The sequence below is a fragment of the Pseudophryne corroboree genome, chromosome 6 (genome assembly GCF_028390025.1).
Source record: "Pseudophryne corroboree isolate aPseCor3 chromosome 6, aPseCor3.hap2, whole genome shotgun sequence".
Taxonomy (NCBI): domain Eukaryota; kingdom Metazoa; phylum Chordata; class Amphibia; order Anura; family Myobatrachidae; genus Pseudophryne; species Pseudophryne corroboree.
Window position 1 is genome coordinate 818,224,299 of NC_086449.1, and position 19,716 is coordinate 818,244,014.

General features: G+C 49.6%; 1 long non-coding RNA gene across 1 annotated transcript in view; it reads right to left on the reverse strand.

Annotated features, from left to right (window-relative positions):
* LOC134935785 (uncharacterized) overlaps positions 1-19,716 on the reverse strand; it is a 408,543-nt gene that overhangs the window by 238,221 nt on the left and 150,606 nt on the right. Inside the window, exon 2 of the long non-coding RNA XR_010180402.1 lies at positions 11,190-11,376. This is a non-coding gene — a long non-coding RNA (uncharacterized LOC134935785). The remainder of the gene's footprint in view (positions 1-11,189; positions 11,377-19,716) is intronic.

Sequence of the window (19,716 nt, forward strand, 5' to 3'; positions counted from 1 at the left end):
TGGTATGAATCTCACCTTAGTTTAACAATAAATCCTTTCCTCGAAATGTCCGTCTCCCTGGGCACAGTTCCTATAACTGGAGTCTGGAGGAGGGGCATAGAGGGAGGAGCCAGTTCATACCCTTTCAAAGTCTGAAAGTACCCATGTCTCCTGCGGATCCCGTCTATACCCCATGGTTCTATGATGACCCCAGCATCCTCTACGGACTAAGAGAAAAGGATTTACCGGTAGGTATTAAAATCCTATTTTTATTTTTATTTTTTTTGGGGGGAGGGGGAGTTTGCTGACCTGATCTCCCTATAAGCATACCTCTCAACTTTCTGTTCTTGTGGAGCGGGACACTCGTGCGGAAAAGCCGCGCGCACCCCAGAGAAGGGGGCGTGGTCTATGGAAAAGGGGGGGCGGCTTCGCGGAGGACCCGCGAACGCGAGCCACGCCCCCGTTTTCGTCACTGAGGGGGCATGCCCAGCGCTCTGTGAGCAGCTGGCATGCTCCCACTCCCTCTGACTCCACTGAATAGACGCTGTGCGCATGCGCACAGCGTCTATTCACCGCTGCTCTGCTAAGCAGAGCAGCGATTGACAGAGCCTCCCAACTGCCGCCCCCCCCCCCCCCCCCCCCCACCGCGGGACACTGTGGCCCGCGGGTGGGACAGCGGGACAGTCCCCAAAAAACTGGACTGTCCCGCGAAAATCGTGACAGTTGGGAGGTATGCTATAAGGGAAGGGCTGGGACCCCATTCCAGGAGTTTCCCTACTATCGTGCCACCAGCCCAGGCTGGCTATAGTGGTGTTGATAATGGCAATATTAGGAGGATGGGTGGTCCCCCTGATTTAGCCGCCTCGCCTCACCCCGTTCTGCCTGTAAGCGTAGAGAAACACAAGGAGGAGATTCATCTGCACACACGCTGAGACGTTTCATTGCACATTACAAATACATGCATTTTAAAAACCCACAAAACTTGTTGACGTCCTACTCTACATGAGGCCTGTAATGCGCTGGCAACACTTCAGACAGCAGACGTGGAGGCACTGAGACAGTCCCTTTTACTGTTTTCCAGGTCTCATAAGTAAGAAATCAATAGAAAAGCAAATAAATTAAAAGTTCTGTTGGCTGCTAATTATTTTGATCCTTAAAAAGGACGGTTAGAGGGAAACCAGCGGGTTTACACAGTTAGGTTTTACAGAATTTAAAATCTCTAAAAAGCAATGATCTTCTGTATAATAATAGCGCCCCCTGGCGGACAGAAGTATAACTACAACAAAGCATGCAATTTTATCAAAACATGTATTTATGAATCTGCTTATTCTGGTGGTTTTCTCCCCATTCTACCCCCTTCACTACCTGAGAAACCAGGAGTCTACCTCGTCTTCCAGAAGGGTAGGCAAGTATGTGTGGGGGATATGTATTAAGCATTGGAGAGAGATAAAGTACCGTCCAATTAGCTCCCAACTGCCATGTTACAGGCTGTGTTTGAAAGATTACTGGAGCTGATTGCTTGGTACTTTATCTCTCTACCTTTTCTCTCAAAGCTTAGTACATCTGCCCCTGTGGTATCCCTTACCTCTGGGGTTCCCAAACGCGGTTATCAAAGCACCATAATATTCCAGGCAGTGCCGTTTCTAGCGGCGGGCGAGCCGTGCAACCGCACGGGGCGCCCGCCGCGGCACTTTGTGACTACTCCTCTCCTCCCTCTCTCTCCCCCCGAGCGCTCCTGCTCGGGGGGGCGGGGCTTCGCGGAATGACGCGTTTGCGTCGTGACGTCACGACGCAAACGCGTCATTCCGCGAAGCCCCGCCCCCCGAGCAGGAGCGCTCGGGGGGAAGAGAGAGGGAGGAGAGGACTGGAGATAACCATCGACGGAGGAGGCGGCCGGCGCGCGGGACCCGAAGAGCGGCAAGTTGTAAGTATTCTCTCTCTCTCTCTCTCTCCCTCCCTCCTACCACTTGACACCTGCCGCACTGTGTAAAATGGGGATACCTGCCGCACTGTGTAAAATGGGGACACCTGCTGCACTGTGTAAAATGGGGACACCTGCCGCACTGTGTAAAATGGGGACACCTGCTGCACTGTGTAAAATGGGGACACCTGCCGCACTGTGTAAAATGGGGATACCTGCCGCACTGTGTAAAATGGGGACACCTGCTGCACTGTGTAAAATGGGGACACCTGCCGCACTGTGTAAAATGGGGATACCTGCCGCACTGTGTAAAATGGGGGCACCTGCCGCACTGTGTAAAATGGGGACACCTGCCGCACTGTGTAAAATGGGGATACCTGCCGCACTGTGTAAAATGGGGACACCTGCCTGCGTACTGTGTAAAATGGGGACACCTGCCGCACTGTGTAAAATGGGGACACCTGCCGCACTGTGTAAAATGGGGACACCTGCTGCACTGTGTAAAATGGGGACACCTGCCGCACTGTGTAAAATGGGGATACCTGCCGCACTGTGTAAAATGGGGACACCTGCTGCACTGTGTAAAATGGGGACACCTGCCGCACTGTGTAAAATGGGGATACCTGCCGCACTGTGTAAAATGGGGGCACCTGCCGCACTGTGTAAAATGGGGACACCTGCCGCACTGTGTAAAATGGGGATACCTGCCGCACTGTGTAAAATGGGGGCACCTGCCTGCGTACTGTGTAAAATGGGGACACCTGCCTGCGTACTGTGTAAAATGGGGACACCTGCCTGCGTACTGTGTAAAATGGGGATATCTGCCTACGTACTGTGTAAAATGGGGACACCTGCCTGCCGCACTTTGTTAAATGGGGACACCTGCCTGCCGTACTGTGTAAAATGGGGACACCTGCCTGCCGCACTTTGTAAATGGGGACACCTGCCTGCCGCGCTGTGTAATATGGGGACACTTGCCTGGTGTAATGTGTAAAAAGGGGACTTTTTTATTTTTATTTTTTCCCCCTGTGGTGGGTGTGATATCAGACGAGGCCACGCCCACTGTAATGAGACCACGCCCATTTTAATCAGGCCACACAGCCTTGTCGGGAGCGCGCGTGCCTTCGGCGCGCGCATGCTTTTTTTCTGGCTATATGGGGGGGGCACGCAATTTTTTTTTATAGCAATGGGGGGGGGGGGGCGCATTTTGAAATCTCGCACTGGGAGCCAAATTGTCTAGAAACGGCCCTGATTCCAGGTTTCAAAGATATCCATACTAAAGCACAGGTGACTTATACCCTTTTTCCACCTGAGTACCGGGTCCGATCTGGGATGTTTAACCTGGATACAACCCGTGTCGGCCCCGCCGTTTCCACTGCACTTCGACACGGGTTTTTCTCGGGTCGGATCTGTTTCCAGTTAACCCGGGTAAGCTCTGTAAAAGTAGAGATGAGCGCCTGAAATTTTTCGGGTTTTGTGTTTTGGTTTTGGGTTCGGTTCCGCGGCCGTGTTTTGGGTTCGAACGCGTTTTGGCAAAACCTCACCGAATTTTTTTTGTCGGATTCGGGTGTGTTTTGGATTCGGGTGTTTTTTTCAAAAAACACTAAAAAACAGCTTAAATCATAGAATTTGGGGGTCATTTTGATCCCAAAGTATTATTAACCTCAAAGACCATAATTTACACTCATTTTCAGTCTATTCTGAATACCTCACACCTCACAATATTATTTTTAGTCCTAAAATTTGCACCGAGGTCGCTGTGTGAGTAAGATAAGCGACCCTAGTTTCCGACACAAACACCGGGCCCATCTAGGAGTGGCACTGCAGTGTCACGCAGGATGTCCCTTCCAAAAAACCCTCCCCAAACAGCACATGACGCAAAGAAAAAAAGAGGCGCAATGAGGTAGCTGTGTGAGTAAGATTAGCGACCCTAGTGGCCGACACAAACACCGGGCCCATCTAGGAGTGGCACTGCAGTGTCACGCAGGATGGCCCTTCCAAAAAACCCTCCCCAAACAGCACATGACGCAAAGAAAAAAAGAGGCGCAATGAGGTAGCTGTGTGAGTAAGATTAGCGACCCTAGTGGCCGACACAAACACCGGGCCCATCTAGGAGTGGCACTGCAGTGTCACGCAGGATGTCCCTTCCAAAAAAACCTCCCCAAACAGCACATGACGCAAAGAAAAAAAGAGGCGCAATGAGGTAGCTGTGTGAGTAAGATTAGCGACCCTAGTGGCCGACACAAACACCGGGCCCATCTAGGAGTGGCACTGCAGTGTCACGCAGGATGTCCCTTCCAAAAAACCCTCCCCAAACAGCACATGACGCAAAGAAAAAAAGAGGCGCAATGAGGTAGCTGACTGTGTGAGTAAGATTAGCGACCCTAGTGGCCGACACAAACACCAGGCCCATTTAGGAGTGGCACTGCAGTGTCACGCAGGATGTCCCTTCCAAAAAACCCTCCCCAAACAGCACATGACGCAAAGAAAAAAAGAGGCGCAATGAGGTAGCTGTGTGAGTAAGATTAGCGACCCTAGTGGCCGACACAAACACCGGGCCCATCTAGGAGTGGCACTGCAGTGTCACAAGGATGTCCCTTCCAAAAAACCCTCCCCAAACAGCACATGACGCAAAGAAAAAAAGAGGCGCAATGAGGTAGCTGACTGTGTGAGTAAGATTAGCGACCCTAGTGGCCGACACAAACACCAGGCCCATTTAGGAGTGGCACTGCAGTGTGGATATGCTTGAAGTGGGGGTCTCAGTCCTTGCACACGGAGGTACACCTAAAAAAAGGAAAAAGACAGTTTACAGAGAACGAAATACTCTGGAACCGCACTAGCATATATTCTTACATAGGCCCGTCAATCCTTTTCTCTTAGCCCGTAGAGGATGCTGGGCGCCCGTCCCAGTGCGTACTGTATCTGCAGTTATTAGTTGTGGTTACACACATGTTGTGTTACGTTATTGTCAGCATGTTGCTGCAATTGTTCATGCCGTTGGCTTGTGTACTGTTGAATGCCACATTCTGCGGCATGCTTGAGGTGTGAGCTGGTATGAATCTCACCTTAGTTTAACAATAAATCCTTTCCTCGAAATGTCCGTCTCCCTGGGCACAGTTCCTATAACTGGAGTCTGGAGGAGGGGCATAGAGGGAGGAGCCAGTTCATACCCTTTCAAAGTCTGAAAGTACCCATGTCTCCTGCGGATCCCGTCTATACCCCATGGTTCTATGATGACCCCAGCATCCTCTACGGACTAAGAGAAAAGGATTTACCGGTAGGTATTAAAATCCTATTTTTATTTTTATTTTTTTTGGGGGGAGGGGGAGTTTGCTGACCTGATCTCCCTATAAGCATACCTCTCAACTTTCTGTTCTTGTGGAGCGGGACACTCGTGCGGAAAAGCCGCGCGCACCCCAGAGAAGGGGGCGTGGTCTATGGAAAAGGGGGGGCGGCTTCGCGGAGGACCCGCGAACGCGAGCCACGCCCCCGTTTTCGTCACTGAGGGGGCATGCCCAGCGCTCTGTGAGCAGCTGGCATGCTCCCACTCCCTCTGACTCCACTGAATAGACGCTGTGACTACTCCTCTCCTCCCTCTCTCTCCCCCCGAGCGCTCCTGCTCGGGGGGGCGGGGCTTCGCGGAATGACGCGTTTGCGTCGTGACGTCACGACGCAAACGCGTCATTCCGCGAAGCCCCGCCCCCCGAGCAGGAGCGCTCGGGGGGGGAGAGAGAGGGAGGAGAGGACTGGAGATAACCATCGACGGAGGAGGCGGCCGGCGCGCGGGACCCGAAGAGCGGCAAGTTGTAAGTATTCTCTCTCTCTCTCTCTCTCTCTCTCTCTCTCTCCCTCCCTCCTACCACTTGACACCTGCCGCACTGTGTAAAATGGGGATACCTGCCGCACTGTGTAAAATGGGGACACCTGCTGCACTGTGTAAAATGGGGACACCTGCCGCACTGTGTAAAATGGGGACACCTGCTGCACTGTGTAAAATGGGGACACCTGCCGCACTGTGTAAAATGGGGATACCTGCCGCACTGTGTAAAATGGGGACACCTGCTGCACTGTGTAAAATGGGGACACCTGCCGCACTGTGTAAAATGGGGATACCTGCCGCACTGTGTAAAATGGGGGCACCTGCCGCACTGTGTAAAATGGGGACACCTGCCGCACTGTGTAAAATGGGGATACCTGCCGCACTGTGTAAAATGGGGACACCTGCCTGCGTACTGTGTAAAATGGGGACACCTGCCGCACTGTGTAAAATGGGGACACCTGCCGCACTGTGTAAAATGGGGACACCTGCTGCACTGTGTAAAATGGGGACACCTGCCGCACTGTGTAAAATGGGGATACCTGCCGCACTGTGTAAAATGGGGACACCTGCTGCACTGTGTAAAATGGGGACACCTGCCGCACTGTGTAAAATGGGGATACCTGCCGCACTGTGTAAAATGGGGGCACCTGCCGCACTGTGTAAAATGGGGACACCTGCCGCACTGTGTAAAATGGGGATACCTGCCGCACTGTGTAAAATGGGGGCACCTGCCTGCGTACTGTGTAAAATGGGGACACCTGCCTGCGTACTGTGTAAAATGGGGACACCTGCCTGCGTACTGTGTAAAATGGGGATATCTGCCTACGTACTGTGTAAAATGGGGACACCTGCCTGCCGCACTTTGTTAAATGGGGACACCTGCCTGCCGTACTGTGTAAAATGGGGACACCTGCCTGCCGCACTTTGTAAATGGGGACACCTGCCTGCCGCGCTGTGTAATATGGGGACACTTGCCTGGTGTAATGTGTAAAAAGGGGACTTTTTTATTTTTATTTTTTCCCCCTGTGGTGGGTGTGATATCAGACGAGGCCACGCCCACTGTAATGAGACCACGCCCATTTTAATCAGGCCACACAGCCTTGTCGGGAGCGCGCGCGCCTTCGGCGCGCGCATGCTTTTTTTCTGGCTATATGGGGGGGGGCACGCAATTTTTTTTTATAGCAATGGGGGGGGGGGGGGCGCATTTTGAAATCTCGCACTGGGAGCCAAATTGTCTAGAAACGGCCCTGATTCCAGGTTTCAAAGATATCCATACTAAAGCACAGGTGACTTATACCCTTTTTCCACCTGAGTACCGGGTCCGATCTGGGATGTTTAACCTGGATACAACCCGTGTCGGCCCCGCCGTTTCCACTGCACTTCGACACGGGTTTTTCTCGGGTCGGATCTGTTTCCAGTTAACCCGGGTAAGCTCTGTAAAAGTAGAGATGAGCGCCTGAAATTTTTCGGGTTTTGTGTTTTGGTTTTGGGTTCGGTTCCGCGGCCGTGTTTTGGGTTCGAACGCGTTTTGGCAAAACCTCACCGAATTTTTTTTGTCGGATTCGGGTGTGTTTTGGATTCGGGTGTTTTTTTCAAAAAACACTAAAAAACAGCTTAAATCATAGAATTTGGGGGTCATTTTGATCCCAAAGTATTATTAACCTCAAAAACCATAATTTACACTCATTTTCAGTCTATTCTGAATACCTCACACCTCACAATATTATTTTTAGTCCTAAAATTTGCACCGAGGTCGCTGTGTGAGTAAGATAAGCGACCCTAGTTTCCGACACAAACACCGGGCCCATCTAGGAGTGGCACTGCAGTGTCACGCAGGATGTCCCTTCCAAAAAACCCTCCCCAAACAGCACATGACGCAAAGAAAAAAAGAGGCGCAATGAGGTAGCTGTGTGAGTAAGATTAGCGACCCTAGTGGCCGACACAAACACCGGGCCCATCTAGGAGTGGCACTGCAGTGTCACGCAGGATGGCCCTTCCAAAAAACCCTCCCCAAACAGCACATGACGCAAAGAAAAAAAGAGGCGCAATGAGGTAGCTGTGTGAGTAAGATTAGCGACCCTAGTGGCCGACACAAACACCGGGCCCATCTAGGAGTGGCACTGCAGTGTCACGCAGGATGTCCCTTCCAAAAAAACCTCCCCAAACAGCACATGACGCAAAGAAAAAAAGAGGCGCAATGAGGTAGCTGTGTGAGTAAGATTAGCGACCCTAGTGGCCGACACAAACACCGGGCCCATCTAGGAGTGGCACTGCAGTGTCACGCAGGATGTCCCTTCCAAAAAACCCTCCCCAAACAGCACATGACGCAAAGAAAAAAAGAGGCGCAATGAGGTAGCTGACTGTGTGAGTAAGATTAGCGACCCTAGTGGCCGACACAAACACCAGGCCCATTTAGGAGTGGCACTGCAGTGTCACGCAGGATGTCCCTTCCAAAAAACCCTCCCCAAACAGCACATGACGCAAAGAAAAAAAGAGGCGCAATGAGGTAGCTGTGTGAGTAAGATTAGCGACCCTAGTGGCCGACACAAACACCGGGCCCATCTAGGAGTGGCACTGCAGTGTCACAAGGATGTCCCTTCCAAAAAACCCTCCCCAAACAGCACATGACGCAAAGAAAAAAAGAGGCGCAATGAGGTAGCTGACTGTGTGAGTAAGATTAGCGACCCTAGTGGCCGACACAAACACCAGGCCCATTTAGGAGTGGCACTGCAGTGTCACGCAGGATGTCCCTTCCAAAAAACCCTCCCCAATCAGCACATGATGCAAAGAAAAAGGTTAGGTGGTATACAATTATGGACGGACTGCCTGCCGAGTGCAGACACAGAGGTAGCCACAGCCGTGAACTACCGTACTGTACTGTGTCTGCTGCTAATATAGACTGGTTGATAAAGAGATGTCGTAGTAGTATGTATGTATAAAGAAGAAAAAAAAACCACGGTTAGGTGGTATACAATTATGGACGGACTGCCTGCCGAGTGCAGACACAGAGGTAGCCACAGCCGTGAACTACCGTACTGTGTCTGCTGCGACTGGATGATAAATGATATAAAAAATATATATATATCACTACTGCAGCCGGACAGGTATATATTATATATTATATAATGACGGACCTGCTGGACACTGTCTGTCAGCAGAATGAGTTTTATTTTTATAGAATAAAAAAAACAACAACACACAAGTGAAGTCACACGACGAGTGTTTAACTTTTTCAGGCAATCACAATATAAGTATACTACTAACTATACTGGTGGTCAGTGTGGTCAGGTCACTGGTCAGTCACACTGGCAGTGGCACTCCTGCAGCAAAAGTGTGCACTGTTTAATTTTAATATAATATTATGTACTCCTGGCTCCTGCTATAACCTATAACTGGCACTGCAGTGCTCCCCAGTCTCCCCCACAATTATAAGCTGTGTGAGCTGAGCAGTCAGACAGATATATAATATATATATATAGATGATGCAGCACACTGGGCTGAGCCTGAGCAGTGCACACAGATATGGTATGTGACTGAGTCACTGTGTGTATCGCTTTTTTCAGGCAGAGAACGGATATATTAAATAAACTGCACTGTCTGGTGGTCACTCACTATATAATATTATGTACTCCTGGCTCCTGCTATAACCTATAACTGGCACTGCAGTGCTCCCCAGTCTCCCCCACAATTATAAGCTGTGTGAGCTGAGCAGTCAGACAGATATATAATATATATAGATGATGCAGCACACTGGGCTGAGCCTGAGCAGTGCACACAGATATGGTATGTGACTGAGTCACTGTGTGTATCGCTTTTTTCAGGCAGAGAACGGATATATTAAATAAACTGCACTGTCTGGTGGTCACTCACTAGTAAACTCTCTGCACTCTCTACACTTCTACAGTACTCCTCCTAGTCCTAAGCTCCAGTAAATCTCTCTCTCTTATAATCTAAATGGAGAGGACGCCAGCCACGTCCTCTCACTATCAATCTCAATGCACGTGTGAAAATGGCGGCGACGCGCGGCTCCTTATATAGAATCCGAGTCTCGCGAGAATCCGACAGCGTCATGATGACGTTCGGGCGCGCTCGGGTTAACCGAGCAAGGCGGGAGGATCCGAGTCTGCTCGGACCCGTGAAAAAAACCATGAAGTTCGGGCGGGTTCGGATTCAGAGAAACCGAACCCGCTCATCTCTATGTAAAAGCCTACTGATGTCACTCATTACTCGGTTCTTAAACACGGGTAATGACCGTTTCCACTGCACAATTACCCGGGTCATTACAGTGTTACCGTGTTCAACCCAGGTAGCTAGCCGGGTAGGATTCCAGGGTCACTCAACCCATGTTGAGCCGTTTCCACTTACCTGTGTTGATGCGTGCCCCCGTGCAAAAACACAGGTAAATTTAGCTAGTGGAAAAGGGGTATTAATTAGTACCTCAGTCAGTTTTCACATGGATCTTCAACCTGCGGCCCTCCAGCTGCTGTGGAACTACTCATTCCAGCATGCCTTGCCTCAGTTTTTTTTTAGCATACCTTAATAGCAAAACTGTGGCAGGGCATGCTGGGATGTGTAGTTTCACAGCAGCTGGAGGGCCACATACGGAATATTCCGAAATACGGATTTTTTTCAGTGAGACTGAGATAGTGAAACCTTTGTTTTCTGATGGCTCAATGTACACAAACTTTGTTTAATACACAAAGTTATTAAAAATATTGTACTAAATGACCTTCAGGCTGTGTGTGTAAGATGTATATGAAACATAAATGTATTCTGTGCTTAGACTTGGGTCCCATCGCTATGATACCTCATTATGGTATGCAATTATTCCAAAATTCAGAAAAATCCGATATCCAAAATACGTCTGGTCCCAAGCATTTTGGATAAGGGATACTCAACCTGTATTGTGCACAAGCATGGATATCCTTAAAACCTGGACTGGCCTTAGCTGGTTTTATGGAATCAGTGCCCTTTGTTCCTGTATCACTGTCACCTCAGTGGATGCCAGTCGCCATGTCTGACGAATCAGAGAGTGCCGCTTTATTGATCAGTACCATGTGGTCATGTTACAGCGAGAGCCAGGATACTGACAGGCCGCAGGTCACTGCAGGTCGCAGGTGGGGGCCAGTCGGAACGATTTATCCCTGAGAGACGCTGATTTTCTGGAAAATCCTGTATTTCTCATTCTGTTCTGCAGCGGATTCGTCTTCAGTAACTAATCTGCTGGAATTCTTTAAACGCCACCCTGCAATCAGCAGGGACAATGCAGCTCATCGTTGTGCAGACACTTACACACACGGGCACTGTCCCCGCACCTGTGGCACTCTCAGCATAAGCTGCATTCTCCGCTCGGTGCACGTTGTTAGGCACAGGCTGAGGACTTGCAGCTAATTACACTCTCCGTGCTCTTACAGCCACTCTAACATCGGAATCTCTCTGTGGTGCATTGTATCTCGGGGGTCTACTCACCGGAGCCAGCTGCTGGAGAGAGAGCAGAATAACCGGTACGGATTCAAAAAGAGCATTTTTTCTTGACGCTGGTGCAGGTGTCGTCGGTGGTGCGGCCAATGGGGGCATCTGAAGACGCACCCAGCGGTATAACAGCGTCTGGATATGCTTGAAGTGGGGGTCTCAGTCCTTGCACACGGAGGTACACCTAAAAAAAGGAAAAAGACAGTTTACAGAGAACGAAATACTCTGGAACCGCACTAGCATATATTCTTACATAGGCCCGTCAATGCATTGTCTTTCAACTCCCAGGAAAGGGCCACAAGTGAGGTTCAGAAAAGACTGGAGGGGTGTGTCAACCTTTGGGGGGAGATATACCAGCGAGCGATAAAGTGGAAAAGTTGCCCATAGCAACCAATCAGCTCTGTCATTTAATAGACAGTGCTACATAAATGCTACAAGCTAATTGGTTGCTTTAGGCAACGTCTGCACTTTATCTCTCTCCAATGCTTGATTCGTCTCCCCCAGGGCCTATAATAACCATCTGTGCTGAAGCGAGATTCCGGAATAAGTTTGTAAGAAAGATCTACAAGTAGACTAGTGCCCCGTGTTATATTGCCCCGGCATTGAGGAGAACAGAGCTGGTGTCTCCTATTATATTCTGCAGCCACCACCTAAGCTTAGAGAGCAGATCAGTTCTTTCGCCCACTCATCTGCACATTGCCTGGCGCAGAATACGTGGGCTGCTTACAAGCCGTCTATGTTTGGAAAGTTCAGCGATCTCAGATACATGACTCGTGATGTGACTCAGAGCCGGGCCGTCACTCCGGCGTATTTCTGGAGATAATTGAGTCTTTCAAGGGAAGTGTGATCCTCGGTAATTATGGAAGCCGGCATGGGGCCTGTACATTCAGTTCTCAGAATTTCCAGCTCCAGGAACAAGGAGCCAGATGCTGCAGAGACCATGTGCCTGCTTCAAAGTCGCCCGCATTTCGCACGCGGTGAAGGTGCTCACGTAGCTGAACGGTGTTTTGCAACCGCGCATGCGCAATCATATCTGAGAGCTCCTACAGCGCATGCGTTACACAGAGAGTATTCACAGAGCCGCTGTAGCGATCAGGGCGGTCGGTATCAGATTCAGGAGTGATGGGTGCTCCCGGGCTGTGACGGGGAGGTGGCTAGCAGAGATGTGCACTTGAAATTTTTCGGGTTTTGTGTTTTGGTTTTGGGTTCGGTTCCGCGGCCGTGTTTTGGGTTCGACCGCGTTTTGGCAAAACCTCACCGAATTTTTTTTGTCGGATTCGGGTGTGTTTTGGATTCGGGTGTTTTTTTTCAAAAAACCCTAAAAAACAGCTTAAATCATAGAATTTGGGGGTCATTTTGATTCCAAAGTATTATTAACCTCAAAAACCATAATTTCCACTCATTTTCAGTCTATTCTGAACACCTCACACCTCACAATATTATTTTTAGTCCTAAAATTTGCACCGAGGTCGCTGGATGACTAAGCTAAGCGACCCTAGTGGCCGACACAAACACCTGGCCCATCTAGGAGTGGCACTGCAGTGTCACGCAGGATGGCCCTTCCAAAAAACACTCCCCAAACAGCACATGACGCAAAGAAAAAAAGAGGCGCAATGAGGTAGCTGTGTGAGTAAGCTAAGCGACCCTAGTGGCCGACACAAACACCTGGCCCATCTAGGAGTGGCACTGCAGTGTCACGCAGGATGGCCCTTCCAAAAAACACTCCCCAAACAGCACATGACGCAAAGAAAAAAAGAGGCGCAATGAGGTAGCTGTGTGAGTAAGCTAAGCGACCCTAGTGGCCGACACAAACACCTGGCCCATCTAGGAGTGGCACTGCAGTGTCACGCAGGATGGCCCTTCCAAAAAACACTCCCCAAACAGCACATGACGCAAAGAAAAATGAAAGAAAAAAGAGGTGCAAGATGGAATTGTCCTTGGGCCCTCCCACCCACCCTTATGTTGTATAAACAGGACATGCACACTTTAACCAACCCATCATTTCAGTGACAGGGTCTGCCACACGACTGTGACTGAAATGACGGGTTGGTTTGGACCCCCACCGAAAAAGAAGCAATTAATCTCTCCTTGCACAAACTGGCTCTACAGAGGCAAGATGTCCACCTCATCATCATCCTCCGATATATCACCGTGTACATCCCGCTCCTCACAGATTATCAATTCGTCCCCACTGGAATCCACCATCTCAGCTCCCTGTGTACTTTCTGGAGGCAATTGCTGCTGGTCAATGTCTCCACGGAGGAATTGATTATAATTCATTTTAATGAACATCATCTTCTCCACATTTTCTGGAAGTAACCTCGTACGCCGATTGCTGACAAGGTGAGCGGCGGCACTAAACACTCTTTCGGAGTACACACTTGTGGGAGGGCAACTTAGGTAGAATAAAGCCAGTTTGTGCAAGGGCCTCCAAATTGCCTCTTTTTCCTGACAGTATACGTACGGACTGTCTGACGTGCCTACTTGGATGCGGTCACTCATATAATCCTCCACCATTCTTTCAATGGGGAGAGAATCATATGCAGTGCCAGTAGACGACATGGCCGTAATCGTTGGCAGGTCCTTCAGTCCGGACCAGATGTCAGCATCAGCAGTCGCTCCAGACTGCCCTGCATCACCGCCAGCGGGTGGGCTCGGAATTCTGAGCCTTTTCCTCGCACCCCCAGTTGCGGGAGAATGTGAAGGAGGAGATGTTGACAGGTCGCGTTCCGCTTGACTTGACAATTTTCTCACCAGCAGGTCTTTGAACCCCAGCAGACTTGTGTGTGCCGGAAAGAGAGATCCAAGGTAGGTTTTAAATCTAGGATCGAGCACGGTGGCCAAAATGTAGTGCTCTGATTTCAACAGATTGACCACCCGTGAATCCTTGTTAAGCGAATTAAGGGCTCCATCCACAAGTCCCACATGCCTAGCGGAATCGCTCTGTGTTAGCTCCTCCTTCAATGTCTCCAGCTTCTTCTGCAAAAGCCTGATGAGGGGAATGACCTGACTCAGGCTGGCAGTGTCTGAACTGACTTCACGTGTGGCAAGTTCAAAGGGCAGCAGAACCTTGCACAACGTTGAAATCATTCTCCACTGCGCTTGAGACAGGTGCATTCCACCTCCTATATCGTGCTCAATTGTATAGGCTTGAATGGCCTTTTGCTGCTCCTCCAACCTCTGAAGCATATATAGGGTTGAATTCCACCTCGTTACCACTTCTTGCTTCAGATGATGGCAGGGCAGGTTCAGGCGTTTTTGGTGGTGCTCCAGTCTTCTGTACGTGGTGCCTGTACGCCGAAAGTGTCCCGCAATTCTTCTGGCCACCGACAGCATCTCTTGCACGCCCCTCTCGTTTTTTAAATAATTCTGCACCACCAAATTCAAGGTATGTGCAAAACATGGGACGTGCTGGAATTTGCCCATATTTAATGCACACACAATATTGCTGGCATTGTCCGATGCCACAAATCCACAGGAGAGTCCAATTGGGGTAAGCCATTCCGCGATGATCTTCCTCAGTTGCCGTAAGAGGTTTTCAGCTGTGTGCGTATTCTGGAAACCGGTGATACAAAGCGTAGCCTGCCTAGGAAAGAGTTGGCGTTTGCGAGATGCTGCTACTGGTGCCGCCGCTGCTGTTCTTGCGGCGGGAGTCCATACATCTACCCAGTGGGCTGTCACAGTCATATAGTCCTGACCCTGCCCTGCTCCACTTGTCCACATGTCCGTGGTTAAGTGGACATTGGGTACAGCTGCATTTTTTAGGACACTGGTGACTCTTTTTCTGAGGTCTGTGTACATTTTCGGTATCGCCTGCCTAGAGAAAATAAGAATTTACTTACCGATAATTCTATTTCTCGTAGTCCGTAGTGGATGCTGGGGACTCCGTCAGGACCATGGGGTCTAGCGGCTCCGCAGGAGACAGGGCACAATAATAAAAGCTTTAGGATCAGGTGGTGTGCACTGGCTCCTCCCCCTATGACCCTCCTCCAAGCCTCAGTTAGGATACTGTGCCCGGACGAGCGTGCATAATAAGGAAGGATATTGAATCCCGGGTAAGACTCATACCAGCCACACCAATCACACCGTACAACCTGTGATCTGAACCCAGTTAACAGTATGATAACAACGAAGGAGCCTCTGAAAAGATGGCTCACAACAAGAATAACCCGATTTTTGTAACAATAACTATGTACAAGTATTGCAGACAATCCGCACTTGGGATGGGCGCCCAGCATCCACTACGGACTACGAGAAATAGAATTATCGGTAAGTAAATTCTTATTTTCTCTAACGTCCTAAGTGGATGCTGGGGACTCCGTCAGGACCATGGGGATTATACCAAAGCTCCCAAACGGGCGGGAGAGTGCGGATGACTCTGCAGCACCGAATGAGAGAACTCCAGGTCCTCCTCAGTCAGGGTGTGCCCCTGACCAAGTAGCAGCTCGGCAAAGTTGTAAAGCCGAGACCCCTCGGGCAGCCGCCCAAGATGAGCCCACTTCCTTGTGGAATGGGCTTTTACTGATTTTGGCTGTGGCAAGCCTGCCACAGAATGTGCAAACTGAATTGTACTACAAATCCAGCGAGCAATCGTCTGCTTAGAAGCAGGAACACCCATCTTTGGGTTGGGTGCATACAGGCTAAACAGCGAGTCAGATTTTCTGACTCCAGTCGTCCTGGAAACATATATTTTCAGGGCCCTGACAACGTCAAGTAACTTGGAGTCCTCCAAGTCCCTAGTAGCCGCAGGTACCACAATAGGTTGGTTCATGTGAAAAACAGAAAACACCTTAAGGAGAAATTGAGGACGAGTCCTCAATTCTGCCCTGTCAGAATGAAAAATTAAGTAAGGGCTTTTATATGATAAAGCCGCCCATTCTGACACACGCCTGGCTGAAGCCAGGGCTAATAGAATCTTCACCTTCCATGTGAAATATGTTAATTCCACAGTGGTGAGTGGATCAAACCAATGTGACTTTAGGAAACTCAAAACAACATTGAGATCCCAAGGTGCCACTGGGGGCACAAAAGGAGGCTGTATATGCAGTACCCCTTTTACAAACGTCTGAACTTCAGGCACTGAAGCCAGTTCTTTCTGGAAGAAATTTGACAGGGTCGAAATTTTAACCTTAATGGACCCTAATTTTAGGCCCATAGACAGTCCTGTTTTCAGGAAATGTAGGAAACGACCCAGTTGGAATTCCTCTGTAGGGACCTTCTTGGCCTCACACCACGCAACATATTTTCGCCAAATGCGGTGAAAATGTTTTGCGGTTACATCCTTCCTGGCTTCGACCAGGGTAGGGATGACTTCATCTGGAATGCCCTTTCAGGATCCGGCGTTCAACCGCCATGCCGTCAAACGCAGCCGCGGTAAGTCTTGGAACAGACAAGGCCCCTGCTGGAGCAGGTCCTTTCTTAAAGGTAGAGGCCACGGTTCTTCCGTGAGCATCTCTTGAAGTCTTACTCATCTCCTTCTTATGATTCTCAGTACTTTTGGTATGAGATGCATAGGAGGGAACACATACCCTGACTGGTACACCCACAGTGTCACCAGAGCGTCCACCGCTATTGCCTGAGGGTCCCTTGACCTGGCGCAATATTTGTCTAGTTTTTTGTTCAGGCGGGACGCCATCATGTCCACCTTTGGTTTTTCCCAACGGTTTACAATCATGTGGAAGACTTCCCGCTGAAGTCCCCACTCTCCCGGGTGGAGGTTATGCCTGCTGAGGAAGTTTGCTTCCCAGTTTTCCACTCCCGGAATTAACACTGCTGAGAGTGTTATCACATGATTTTTCGCCCAGCGAAGAATCCTTGCAGTTTCTGCCATTTCCCTCCTGCTTCATGTGCCGCCCTGTCTGTTTACGTGGGCGACTGCCGTGATGTTGTCCCACTGGATCAATACCGGCTGACCTTGAAGCAGAGGTCTTGCTAAGCTTAGAGCCTTGTAAATTGCCCTTAGCTCCAGTATATTTATGTGGAGAGAAGTCTCCAGACTTGATCACACTCCCTGGAAATTTTTTCCTTGTGTGACTGCTCCCCAGCCACTCAGGCTGGCATCCGTGATCACCAGGACCCAGTCCTGAATGTCGAATCTGCGGCCCTTTCATAGATGAGCACTCTGCAGCCACCGCAGAAGAAAACACCCTTGTCCTTGGAGACAGGGTTATCCGCTGATGCATCTGAAGATGCGATCCGGACCATTTTCCCAGCAGATTCCACTGAAAGGTTCTTGCGTGAAATCTACCGAATGGGATCGCTTTGTAAGAAACCACCATTTTTCACAGGACCCTTGTGCAATGATGCACTGATACTTTTCCTGGTTTTAGGAGGTTCCTGACTAGCTCGGATAACTCCCTGGTCTTCTTCTCCGGGAGAAAACATCCTTTTCTGGACTGTGTCCAGAATCATTCCTAGGAACATTAGACGTGTCGTCGGAAAAAGCTGCGATTTTGGAATATTTAGAATCCACTCGTGTTGTCGTAGAACTACTTGAGATAGTGCTACTCCGACCGCCAACTGTTCTCTGGACCTTGCCCTTATCAGGAAAGCGTCCATATTTCTTTTAGGAAGAATCATCATGTCGGCCATTACCATGGTAAAGACCCGGGGTGCCGTGGACAATCCAAACGGCAGCGTCTGAACTGATAGTGACAGTTCTGTACCACGAACCTGAGATACCCTTGGTGAGAAGGGTAAAATTTGGACATGTAGGTAAGCGTCCCTGATATCCAGTGACACCATATCGTCCTGGTTCGCTATCACTGCTCTGAGTGACTCCATCTTGATTTGAACCCTTGTATGTAATTGTTCAAATCTTTTAGATCTCACCGAGCCGTTTGGCTTCAGTACCACAATATAGTGTGGAATAATACCCCTTCCCTTGTTGTAGGAGGGGTACTTTGATTATCACCTGCTGGGAATACAGCCTGTGAATTTTTTTCCAATACTGCCTCCCTGTCGGAGGGAGACGTTGGTAAAGCAGACTTCAGGAACTTGTGAGGGGAAGACGTCTCGAATTTCCAATGTACACCTGGGATACTACGTGTAGGATCCAGGAGTCCACTTGCGAGTGAGCCCACTGCGTGCTGAAACTCTTGAGATGACCCCCCACCGCACCTGAGTCCGCTTGTATGGCCCCAGCGTCATGCTGCGGACTTGGCAGAAGCTGTGGAGGACTTCTGTTCCTGGGAATGGGCTGCCTGCTGCAGTCTTCTTCCCTTTCCTCTAACCCTGGGCAGATATGACTGGCCTTTTGCCCGCCTGCCTTTATGGGTACGAAAGGACTGAGACTGAAAAGACTGTGTCCTTTTCTGCTGAGATGTGACTTGGGGTAACAAAAGTGGATTTTCCAGCTGTTGCCATGGCCACCAGGTCCGATGGACCGCCCCTTTATACGGCAATACTTCCATGTGCCGTCTGGAATCTGCATCACCTGACCACTGTCGTGTCTATAAACATCGTCTGGCAGATATGGACATCACATCTACTCTTGATGCCAGAATGCAAATATCCCTCTGCGCATCTCGCATATATAGAAATGCATCCTTAAAATGCTCTATAGTCAATAAAATATTGTTCCTGTCAAGGGTATCAATATTTTCAGTCAGGAAATCCGACCAAGCCCCCCCAGCGCTGCACATCCAGGCTGAGGCGATTGCTGGTCGTAGTATAACACCAGTATGTGTGTATATACTTTTTAGGATATTTTTCAGCTTCCTATCAGCTGGCTCTTTGAGGGCGGCCGTATCTGGAGACGGTAACGCCACTTGTTTTTATAAGCGTGTGAGCGCCTTATCCACCCTAAGGTGTGTTTCCCAACTCGCCCTCACTTCTGGCGGGAAAGGGTATACCTCCAATAATTTTCTATCGGAGGAAACCCACGTATCATCACACACTTTAATTTATCTGATTCAGGAAAAACTACAAGTAGATTATTCCCACCCTACATAATACCCTTATTTGTGGTACTTGTAGTATCAGAAATATGTAACACCTCCTTCATTGCCCTTAACATGTAACGTGTGGCCCTAAAGGAAAATACGTTTGTTTCTTCACCGTCGACACTGAAGTCAGTGTCCGTGTCTGTGTCGACCAACTGAGGTAAATGGGCGTTTTTACAAGCCCCTGACGGTGTCTGAGACGCCTGGACAGGTACTAATTTGTTTGCCGGCCGTCTCATGTCGTCAACCGACCTTGCATCGTGTTGACATTATCACGTAATTCCTAAATAAGCCATCCATTCCGGTGTCGACTCCCTAGAGAGTGACATCACCAATACAGGCAATTTGCTCCGCCTCCTCACCAACATCGTCCTCCTACATGTCGACACACACGTACCGACACACAGCACACACACAGGGAATGCTCTGATAGAGGACAGGACCCCACTAGCCCTTTGGGGAGACAGAGGGAGAGTTTGCCAGCACACACCAAAAACGCTATAATTATCCAGGACAACCCCTTATACAAGTGTTTTCCCTTATAGCATTTTCACATATGTAATCATATCGCCAAATAAGTG